Source organism: Lissotriton vulgaris, chromosome 1_2 (genome assembly GCF_964263255.1).
Source record: "Lissotriton vulgaris chromosome 1_2, aLisVul1.2, whole genome shotgun sequence".
NCBI classification, from domain to species: domain Eukaryota; kingdom Metazoa; phylum Chordata; class Amphibia; order Caudata; family Salamandridae; genus Lissotriton; species Lissotriton vulgaris.
Window position 1 is genome coordinate 10,400,569 of NC_141686.1, and position 12,159 is coordinate 10,412,727.

A 12,159-nucleotide genomic window follows, 5' to 3' on the forward strand; every position below is an offset into this window, starting at 1 on the left:
GGGAGGCCCTGAGGAACTCTCTCAAAATGAGGCTACTGGAAGTAAGACGCAGGAAACCACATCATCGCAGGAGCGAGACTCCGCACACTACATAGAAGCCCCTTTAGCAGGTCACATGAAAAGAGGAGTTGCCCCTTTACGGCTCTGGCCGGTCCGGCCCACGGGCCAAGATGCCTCCATGAGGTAAGAGAAGGGAGCGCATCAGTTACAGTGTTGAGAGGCCTGAAAAGGAGGGTAACTTGAGTTGCAGAATAATATCCATAAAATAAAATTTTCAATAGAAATATTTCATAAATTCAAACATTGCATTCATAATACCATGAATCAGCTCGAACACGCCATCTCTTCCACAAGTCCCTACTGTCTTATTTTTTTGAAAGGTGATAACTTCTGTACTGGACCTTTCATAATTGCTGCAGTTTGTAAAAACTAATTTCACATTTCATTCTTCACCTGTGTTTGATCATTGGGGTGATTGGTCATTTTGTATCCAAACGTTCCATATTTAGGAGATCGATAACTATTTTTTATATTTAATTCCCTCTGATGCATTAGTCCAAATTAGTCCTATTTTATGACTGCAATTATGCCTTCAGTTCATCTTTTATTGTAATTTTGGTATCGAGTTTCTCTATTGACTCCATTCGTTTCACTGTTTTAACGAGTAGCGGATCTAGTGAGCATTTTTTTAACATGTCTTTTACTCAGGATTTTGTTATCTGTTTTTGTCAGTTTGGATTTTAAAGGTCTTCTCAGTGATCTTGTTATAAATTGAACTTTGTAATATTGGACAATTGTTTCAGCATGTAAGGCTTGGGTTATATATGTCGCCATTAAACATTATATTTATTTTTAATGTTGTTGTAGTTTAGCAGTCAAGTTAATTTTGTGCTGTTATCCTTAAAAATACTGTTCATATTTGTCATACTGCCATTGCCAGTTCCCATGCAGACAGCACACACTTCTTGTTGGACCCAGGTATGTGGTTGCAAGTGTCTTGGCGATGGGACTTTCCATGGGCAGGGCCTGAGGTCAAGATTGGTTGTGTGTGATTAGCTGAATGCTTGTATGGCTGTGACTGTGCCACTGTTTTTCCCCCTCTCTGTGCCCCGTTTTTGCTTCTGTGCCACTCGTTTTTTCCCTCTGTTGTGCCCCGTTTTGCCCTCTGTGCCACTGTGGTTCCCCCTCTGTGGGCCCCGTTTTTGCCCTCTGTGCCACTGTTTTAACCCTCTTTGCGTCCCATTCTGCTCTCTGTCCCACTGTTTCCCCGCCCACTCGCTGCTCCCACCTCCCGGCTGCTCCTCCTTCCCACCTCCCCATATATGCCGGACGCTGAGCGGTTGCGCAGCGGACACGTGCAGCGGGCGCGCCTGAGGCAAGCCCGTCTGCGCCTGGACCGCGGCCAGCGCCAGAACCCCTGGACCCGCGAACGCCACAACATCAGACTCCGCTACGACGCCAGCCCCCTTCAAGCACTCCACGCCGGCCGAAACCACACCTGCTTCCAGGCTGCCCCGAAACGGACCCACGGACCCTTCTCCTGCCGCACCTGCAGCTTCACCTACGACAGAGCCACCAAACCTCCAAGGACTGGACCCAACCACCTCCGCTGCATACTACTCAACACCCGCTCCGCACGCAAACACGCCATCGAGCTCTGGGATCTGCTCGACACCTCCGCCCCAGACGTGGCCTTCCTAACCGAGACCTGGTGGAACGACTCCTCGGTGCCCGACATCACCATAGCCATCCCCGCCGGTTACAAGATCACCCGCAGGGATCGCGCCAACGGAATCGGAGGAGGAATAGCCCTCGTCCACAAGTCCACCCTCAAGGTCGCCACCCACGCAGACGACACCCTCAACACCGCCGAACACCTGCACTTCGGATCCACACCGACCCCAACACCACCCTCAGAGGAACGCTCGTCTACAGACCCCCCCGGACCCCGGGCTCAGTTCAGCGACTCCATCGCCGACCTCGCCAGCACCCACACACTCGCCTCCACGGACTACATCCTCCTCGGGGACCTGAACTTCCACCTCGAGAACAACAACGACGCTAACTCCGTCACACTGATCGACAACCTCGGCCTCCGACAACTCGTCACCACACCCACCCACGCTGCCGGCCACACGCTGGACCCAATCTTCTCCACAAGCACCCACGTCACCTTCGACCACACCACTGAACTCCACTGGACCGACCACCTCTGCATCCATTTCACCTTCAAGAAACCAACCACGCACCACCGCACCCAACAGCTGCCTCGCCGCTGCTGGAGCAAAGTCACAGAAGACCAGCTGATCACCACTCTCGCCCAGAACCCACCCATCGACCCCACCAACCCAGACGCCGCAGCCCGCAACCTCAGACAGTGGATCGACGACTGCGCCAACACCCTCGCCCCACTCAGGAAAACCTCCAACAGCCATGCCAGCAAGAGAGCCACCTGGTTCACCGACGAGCTCCAGACCTCCAAACACGCATGCCGGAAACTGGGGAAGAAATGGCTCCACACACGCACACCGGACAACCACGCAGCCCACAAGGACACCACCCGCAGACATCACCACCTCATCAGATCAGCCAAAAGATCCTCCTTCAAAGACCGCCTGGATAACAACGCACAGCAAAGAGCTGTTCAGCATCGTAAAAGAACTCTCCAACCCCAGCGCCAATGCCAACGACATCCCGCCCTCACAAGAACTGTGCAACTCACTGGCCATCTTCTTACACCACAAGATCGCTGACATCCACAACAGCTTCAACAACACGACTGCCCCGGCTACGCTAGACTCCACCTCTCCTGCGAACACTACCAGCGCCAACCGCCTGACCTCCTGGTTCAACGTCAACGACGACGAGACACACAAGGTCATGAACTCCATCCACTCAGGATCTCCGTCAGACCCGTGCCCACACCACGTATTCAACAAAGCAGACGCAGCCATCGCACCCCAACTACGGAAGGTCATCAACATCTCCTTCGAAACAGCGACATTCCTAGAAAGCTGGAAGCACGACCGAAATCAACGCCCTCCTCAAGAAGCCCAAGGCGGACCCCAAGGACCTCAAGAACTTCCGGCCCATCTCCCTGCTCCCGGCGAAGGTCATTGAGAAAATAGTCAACATGCAATTGGCCCACCACCTCGAAGACAACAACATCTTGGACTGGTCCCAGTCCGGATTCAAACATAACCACAGCACCGAGACAGCCCTCTAGCCGCCACAGACGACATCAGGCGCCAACTAGACAACGGAAAAACATCAGCCCTCATCCTCCTGGACCTGTCAGCCGCCTTCGACACGGTCTGCCATTGCACTCTAAAGACACGCCTCCAAGAAGCCGGAATCCAAGAGAAGGCCCATGTCCTTCCTCTCCGGCAGAACCCAGAGCGTCCGCCTCCCACCCTTCCGATCCACAGCCACCGACATCATCTGCGGCATCCCCCAGGGCTCATCCCTCAGCCCGACGCTGTTCAACGTCTACATGGCCCCCCCTCGCACAAGTGACCCGCCATCACGACCTCAACATCATCTCCTACGCCGACGACACCCAGATCATCCTCTCCCTCACCAAGGACCCACACACCACCAAAACAAACCTCCACGAGGGAATGAAGGCCATCGCCGGCTGGATGAGGAGCAGCCGCCTGAAACTGAACTCTGACAAGACGGAGGTCCTCATCCTCAGACCCACCCCCTCAGCCTGGGACGACTCCTGGTGGCCGACCACACTGGGAACAGCACTGACACGCACCGACCATGCACGCAACCTAGGATTCATCCTCGACTCTTCCCTCTCAATGTCGAAGCAGGTCAACACCATCTCCTCCTCCTGCTACAACACACTCCTCACGCTCCGCAGGATCTACAAGTGGATCCCGACCGAAACAAGAAGAACGGTGACACAGGCCCTTGTCAGCAGCAGACTGGACTACGGCAACGCACTCTATGTAGGAATCCCAGCCAAACCCATATGACGACTACAACGCATCCAAAATGCCTCCGCCCGACTGATCGTCAACGTCCCCCGCCGCAGCTACATCACCCCCCACCTGAGAGACCTACACTGGCTCCCCGTCAACAGGAGTATCACCTTCAAGCTCACCCAGGCACACAAAGCACTCCACAACGCCGGACCAGCCTACCTGAACAGCAGACTCAGCTTCTACACCCCCACCCGCCAGGTCCGCTCTGCCAGCCTCGCCCTCGCTGCTGTCCCCCGCATCCAACGAATGACCTCCGGCGGCAGATCCTTCTCTTACCTCGCCGCCAAGACCTGGAACACCCTCCCTACCCACCTACGGCAGACCCAAGACCTACTCGCCTTCAGAAGACTCCTCAAGACCTGGCTTTTCGAGCAGTAGCGGCACCCCCTCCCCTCAGCGCCTTGAGACCCTCACGGGTAAGTAGCGCGCTTTACAAGTACTCTGATTGATTGATTGACTAAAATTGGTAAACAAAAGAATGTTCTAAGGGCAGCTGAGTTGTGAGGAGAAGAGTTGTAGGGAGAGGTGCCAGGTTGAGCTCCACCAAGACACCCAGCAGTTCACCGAGGGACCCAAACCTGTAACTGTCATAGGGTTTCAGCCTTGGCATTCGTCAGATACGCAGGCCGGTCCACTACCCTGAGCCCACATGGTGTGAACAGACCTAATCTGTATCACCCACTTTACATAGCTGTCTGGTGTTAATGGTGCAGCTTGAGGACAAACCTTATTTTTGCTACAGGACTTGACAGTTGTACTGGTAGGTATAGTTTCAGATCCAATGTATAGATTAGGGAATTTCAAGAAGGTCTCCTGGGACTGGTGCATGGTGGCAAGGCAGCCTTGACTTCAAGTGTGGAGGATGTAAGCTCTTAGATAAATGTCGAGTGGTCAATAGGAAGGCCAGTAGGACAAGATAGCATGTCTTGGAAAAACCTGTGTCAGAGCCTATGTTCTGAGAATGACCCTTATCTGTAGCAATCAACGTGCGGTGGGGTGTGCCACCTTTGAGTTGCCATCCTTCATTGTCCTCAAGTTGCATATAGGGCAGTCTCTTCTGGGTGGCTGCTAGGTCAGAGTTCCAGAGGATGCTTTAATAAGTGCCATACTAATGCACATAACCAATAACTGTGTGTTTTTATTCTGAGCGCTTTTTCAAAGCACCACTACCTCTTGCATTATTAAAACAAAGTGTATATCTCACTCCTTAGTAGGTTGACTCTTGTCGTTTCAGAAGTTCTACTCCCTTCATTTGTCCTGGGGCAACATCATTTTCGGGCCACTGTAGATACACCTTTCTCACTTGGTCCTGACGAACGCACTGGATCTCCCCCTCAGACCATTAAAGTGTGAAACATGTTGATCAGAACAAATGCCCACTAGGGTCATTTAGTTACTCGGCTACCAAGGGAAATAATACCACGAACAGCAAAAGGCAAAATATGTACTCTTAACATAATGCCAGTTGGTTCGAAACCTTCATTGATAGAAGATGCATAAGAAATCATTTCATGCCAACCTACCGATAGCAATAAAGCTATGAATATTCAAGCAGTAGAATGTCAGAGTTTTTCATCCATTTTGAACTGAAGTGCAAAGCAACCGCAGGACCTAGTAACCCACATAAATACACCACAGACACTCTGTACAAAAGGCCCAGCTCCAGGAGTGCTTTGTTTTTAGAAGCAGCTCTCCTGGGGTCCCTCTTTTATGACCGAGACTTAGAGTAACTCCTTTAAAATTATGTGGTACTCCTTGTAGGACGGTCTGCTGCCTTACAGACAGCCCTCAAGCACTGTTGGAAGTCTCCTTGTTGTGCCTCTGTCTTCCATTGGGTACCACCAGTAAAATATATATGTTTTTGAAATCCACTTTGGCTTCTATGTCAGACTGACAAACATAATAGCTTAGAAAAGGCCCCAAATCGTTTTGGTAAAAGGAGGAGAACAGCTCAAGGGGAACCAAGATCTCCACAGAAAGGGCAAATGCGTTCAAACAGATTAGTTGTGTTTCACCAGTTACACTAGAACTGCAAAAACAACAGATGATGGACAGAATGCAGAACAATGTCATACATTCACCCCAGTACAGAGATGTCACCCCGAGTGGGATGGGTATGCTCAGACGTGAGTCCCATGCTCTCCACCCCACTGGAGTCAAGCTATCCTGGCTGAAGACAGCTGATAGCCAGAAACCGGTCCTAGGATGCTTGATTCCGGTCCAGGAAAGACATGGCTTGGCAGTTCGGGCTGGACTGTTCCCATGAGGCACAGGGTCAAGGCTGATTTGCATATGGCCATGTCTGAACTGGGGTGCTGTGGAGTGCAAAAAAACGATGGATTTAGGCCAAGATCTCTGTTCTGGGGTGAATGTATGACATTGTTCTGCATTCTGTCCATCAACTGTGGTTTTGCATTTGTCACCCGGAGTGGAATGGGTATGCTCAGACGTGAGTCCTCTGCTCTCCACACCACTGGAGTCAAGCTATCCTGGCTGAAGACGGCTGATAGCCAGAAACCGGTCCTAGGATACTTGATTCCGGTCCAGGAAAGACATGGCTTGGCAGTTCGGGCTGGACTGTTCCCATGAGGCACAGGGTCAAGGCTGATTTGCATATGGCCATGTCTGAACTGGGGTGCAGTGGAGTGCAAAAAAACGATGGATTTAGGCCCAGATCTCTGTACTGGGGTGAATGTATGACATTGTTCTGCATTCTGTCCATCAACTGTGGTTTTGCATTTGTCACCCGAGTGGAATGGGTATGCTCTGACGTGAGTCCCATGCTCTCCACACCACTGGAGTGAAGCTATCCTGGCTGAAGACGGCTGATAGCCAGAATCCGATCCTAGGATGTTTGATTCCGGTCCAGGAAAGACATGGCTTGGTAGTTCGGGCTGGACTGTTCCCATGAGGCACAGGGTCAAGGCTGATTTGCATATGGCCATGTCTGAACTGGGGTGGTGTGGAGTGCAAAAAAACGATGGATTTAGGCCCAGATCTCGGTACTGGGCTGAATGTATGACATTGTTATGCATTCTGTCCATCAACTGTGGTTTTGCACCTGTTACACTAGAGCCAGCCTTAGCAGTATGGTGCTAGTTACAGTCTGCCTGAACTCTGCACTAAGTCAAGATCTTGTTAAGCGATAACCTGTCTTTGTATACCCTTGCTGTGTTTCTCTCAAAGGTGATGATGTTTTCTCTCTTTTTTTAATTCTCTTTTTATTGAACATATTGAACAAAACCAATGGTACCAAGGCGAGTCACAGAAAAGCATGACCGTGAGAAATAATAATAGAGGCTCGCAGGCCGGTGCATGCATCCAATAATGTCTACAAATCCCCTTAAACAGTGAGCCGATGAACATTGAGGGCATATTTCTGCAGTTCAATTGAAGGCGACACACAAAGGCCCTCCGCAACACATTCCATTTAGCCCACTTACAATCCCATTAACCTGGACAACCTCTACGTATGAAAATTTCTTTTTCGCCGATCATTGCATTGTCCAATTCTCTGGCCCATTTTGAAATCCTGGGGATATCAACTACCTCCCACCCCTGAGCGATGTTCCTTTTGAGAAGAGCGAACCCCAAGGAAGCCCATGTGTGCTTCGTTTGGCTTAAGTCTGTGGCCTCCCATACATTTAGTAAACAAAGACGAGAGGAGCATCCAATCATTTTCCCGCCCACCCGCTCCAAGGTATCGACAATTTTGGACCAGTATGGTTGGAGATGTGGACACTCCCAAATCGTGTGAAAGAATATACCTTCGCCACCGCATCTCCTAAGGAACCACTGATCTTGGCGTCTGCCCATCCTGACCAATGTATGCGCTGATAAGTATGTTCTGTGCAGGATATTGAGCTGTATAAGACGCAGGCGCATTGGGATGGCAACTTCCCTGGGGGAGGAGAGGCCCTCCTGCCAGTCGTCATCATCAAGATGCCCTAAGTCAGTCTCCCAGAGTTGCCGGAGGCGCACCAGAGGGTCGGGTTTGTTGTTCATCAATTTGCGATAAGTAAGTGAGACCGCTTTACGTAGCAGCGGGTCAGTGAGAAGGCGATCCTCCAGCGTGGAGGCCTCGGGCAATGCCCAATCACTGCCAATGGTGGAGGAAAGCGCATGACAAATTTGAAGGTAACAGAAAGTTTCCAATTCCACCAGCTGGTACACTTTTTGGAGAGCAGCGAAGGGAACTATAGCCTTACTCTATTAAAGATCCCCCACTGAGGAGATACAGATAAGGTCCCACATATCAAAGCCTGGGCATTAGCTTAACCTACCTGGTTGTTTCGATTCCCATAGGGGGTGAGTAGTGTAAGTTTCTTGCGACACCCTAATTTTGTTGTGGCGTGGTGCCAAAGTGTCACCATATGAGCCGTAGGACTGGTGAGGTGTTGCCATCTTGGGTTGGAGTACAAGGCCCGCTGGTCTGTGCGGTAAGCCGGCTCGGACTGAGGGCGAAGACCCACTGATTGCCCACTGCCAGCTGGGAAGCCCAGTAGTACTGCTTCGAATCAGGGAGCCCGTTCCCACCATCGTAACACCCCCTGGTCAGTTTGTGTAATGCGATGTGTGGGCTCTTCCCATCCCACAGAAGAGTCCTGACCACGCTCTCCACACTTGTGAAATAGGCATCCGGAACTCTGTGGGAGGTGTTCTGCAATATATATATATAGGAATCAAGGAAGAACCAGCATCTTATACAGCGCTGCTCTGCCGAGCAAGGTGAGGGGTAGCGGCCGCCAATGCGAGATGTCGTTGCGAAGCCTGGCCAGTGGGGCTCGGAGATTGGTATCATAAAAACGATCCTGGTGTGGGGTGATATAAATGCCGAGATAGCAGAACCCATCAGAGGCGACAATGATTCTGGTATCTTTCGGCAGACGCGGTGTTTGGCCCTGTAGCATGAACAGGACGGATTTTGTCCAGTTAATGGTGATGATGTTTTCTCTTTGAAGGTGGAGAATTTGAGGACCTCTTGAATATTTGGAAAAGAGGCTATGCCATAATATTTATTCTGTCAACCAACCTGTATGAGTGTGCCTCCCTTTCTAATTCTTCTTAGTCCCTTTTCCTGTATGCTCGTATTCTCTTCAGAGACCTTGGGATACGTACAGGGGATGAACTGACCTATAAGAGGAGGGAATAACCTCGACTTCCTCCACACTATCTGAGCTCTAAATATATCTAAAGAATTGGGGGAAAGGGTTGTATTTAATACAGAGGTGACTTCAAAGTAAAAGTGTCTCACTCTCTGTCACGTTATAGTTTAATTAAGGAGGACTGGTTGTTGAGATCAAGGGTTTCAGTCTAAAAGAGTTCAAATTATTTTTCAAAGTTAAAAGTCGATGTACTGTATGAATGAAAGGAATGGGTATCCAAAACTTTCTGGTCAACGCGTGTTTCGCGACTACAAAATCAACTGCAGTTTTAGCTTCTTCAGGGCCAACACATTACTAATTTAATCATAACTAAAATCTCTATGCAGATAAGTACAGTGAACGAACAGTTGAGCCACAAAGGAGTAGATTGTAGAGAAGAGAAGTTTCCCAAAAAACTATTTTAGGACCAGCCTAAAACCAATATACATTTGTGTTTACATCACAGTGAACTAAATACTGAGAAATAGAGAGAGAGAGCAATACGATTTAAAACAGAACAAAAATACACACAACACTTTCAGTAGAAAAGAATTACCTAGAATATATTAAACAAAAAGCACCTAAACTCTAATATTAAAGTCTACAACTCATATTTTGTGAATCAGATGCCTTTAACATAAAAACAATAATTCATGTTTTAAATTCACAGCTATGAACATGGGAATGCAGTTGAAAAAACGCTCAAAAATTATAACATTTATTTAAGTATTTTTGAAGTCTTAATTGCCCTGTTAATGAGATAAAGCGAAGAGCAAATCTTTTTAACACATTGTTTTGCAAATAGATAAAGTCCAAATCAAAATAAATCTGTTTCTCAAAACGTTCAAACAATTTGGTATGCGTATCATAAATTCAATACACCTCTACATGTCAAAAACAGAAAACAGTAAAGAAGCACAGCGTTCTTAATAAAGCTGTATGTAAATGGACCAGACCTTAATTTTATTGTCATCATTATTTTCGTGAGTGGTGTAATGATTAAAGTGACACCTAGTAGCATTGTAGCAATGTAAACCAATAGAAACACCCATGGTTCCATAGCATGCATTACATCCATATAAGGAACACAGAAGGTTAATTCTGTTATAATTATTTTTGGGAGTAGCATAATGATTGACGTACATCCATCAGTATTATAGTAAACAAAAAAGAGATGGCTGTTAAGCTTGAATTAATATTAGCCACTGGCAATTATTCGAGGCTGTATCCCAGTCCATCATTCTTTTACTCACACTGCCACCTCACATTAAACCCAACCATATGCAGTCTGCCTTTATCCTACTCTAGTGGGAAGAGTTCAGCCCCAAGTGCCATGTTAGGTCCTCTCTGAACCGGAACACAAGCAACCCAAGATTATTTTCACCCTAGTTGGGGCTTTAAGTGTGACTAGTATGACCAGACATGGGTCAGGTGCTCATTGTGCGATAGGACTCAAGTTACACTATACTAACAAGCCCCAGGAAAGCCAAAACCAGTATGAAGTTGCTTTAGATCCCCTCTGGAGGTGGCCTTGCATGGTAGTTCGGGGAGGAGTGTTACCATTAGGAGGAGGTTTGGCACTGGTTTGCATATGGCAGGTTTTTAGAGTGGGCAAAAAAAGGTGGACTGAAATGTGGCACAAAGCGATTGCCAGTAGCTGAATTTAATTCAAGCATTCTATTTATCACCTTGTTATTGTTGTATTTGACACCCTAAATGCGACGGGTATGCCCAGAAGTGGGTCCTATGCCCTCTGTACCATGGGACTCAAGCAACACCTTATTTATGAACCCCAAGTAGGGCGAAACCGGTCTATAGTTGCTTGAGGTCTCTTCTGGAGGGGGCCTCATCTGGCGGTTTGGGATAGACTTTTCTTATGAGGAACAGGGTTTGTACTGATTCGCATAAGGCGGGCCTTTGTCAAGAGTGGCATGGTTTGCGAAAAACAATGAACTGAAATGCAACCCACAGCGATTGCTAGTGGCTGAGATTAATTAGAGCATTTCATTCAACACCTTGTTGTTGCTGCACCCAACAGTCTCATGGTATGTTTATTAATAGAGACATCTACATTCCTGTATCATGTGTTACATCCATGTATGGAGCACACAAGGTACTTCTCAAAAGTTAAGAAAACTACAACAGACTATCATGGTAGTTAGATACAGACAGCACTGATCGTGTTTCTCAGTGGTCCTAAAGCAATAAATTACAGTGTCCAGATACGTAAAATGAACAGATATCCCATGTCACTACATACTTCAGATTCTAAATATAGTTTAACATTTCCATTATCATTTTCAGTTTTTATATTTATGATTTTCAAATGACCACAATATTTTCATGCTTCTTAAATGGAATGGTGTAATAATTTTTGCAGCATGTAAATTAAATTACTTTAAAATGGTTCTGCTTTTTCGGTCAAATTTTGTTCGTTGAATGGATCTGTGCCTATCTATCCAAACAAATGTTCTCCCAAATGACACGGTGCTATAAACTGGTGCCACATGTTGCCTCCACAAAGGGTTAAACATCAGTGTTTCATTTTCTTGATCAACCTTCATCTTATTTTCACTTCAGACATACTACTTTTTTAATATAATGATTCTTATATAAATAATAAAAAATATGATAATGGTAATATTTTTTAGTAGGATCCCCTTTATACAAAATAGGCCTTAGCGCCACATTTTCTTTTAAGTTTTATCTGTCACTCCACATTCCAGTTAAAAAACAGAGTTTAGCTCATCTTGTGAATGTTATGCGGTACCGCCAACACGGCATCCTCTATAAGAGACTGTGGGCCTTAAAATGATGTTGGTTGGACCACAACCAACATGCCATTGGTGAAAGTCTCACCGACATCCAGCACAGCAGTCTGACCACCACATTATGATTCGGTCGAACCACAGAGATCGGAGGGAGCAACCAACTATTCCGAAAGTCTCAAGAAGCCCATTAGAGCATCTATCCAACCATAATCCCTGGAATGGTTGGCGGTGCCTGCGCAATTACGGCCG

General features: G+C 47.7%; 1 protein-coding gene across 2 annotated transcripts in view; it reads left to right on the forward strand.

Annotated features, from left to right (window-relative positions):
- Positions 1–12,159, forward strand: part of ARHGAP8 (Rho GTPase activating protein 8) — an 877,216-nt gene that overhangs the window by 110,634 nt on the left and 754,423 nt on the right. The window lies entirely within an intron of this gene.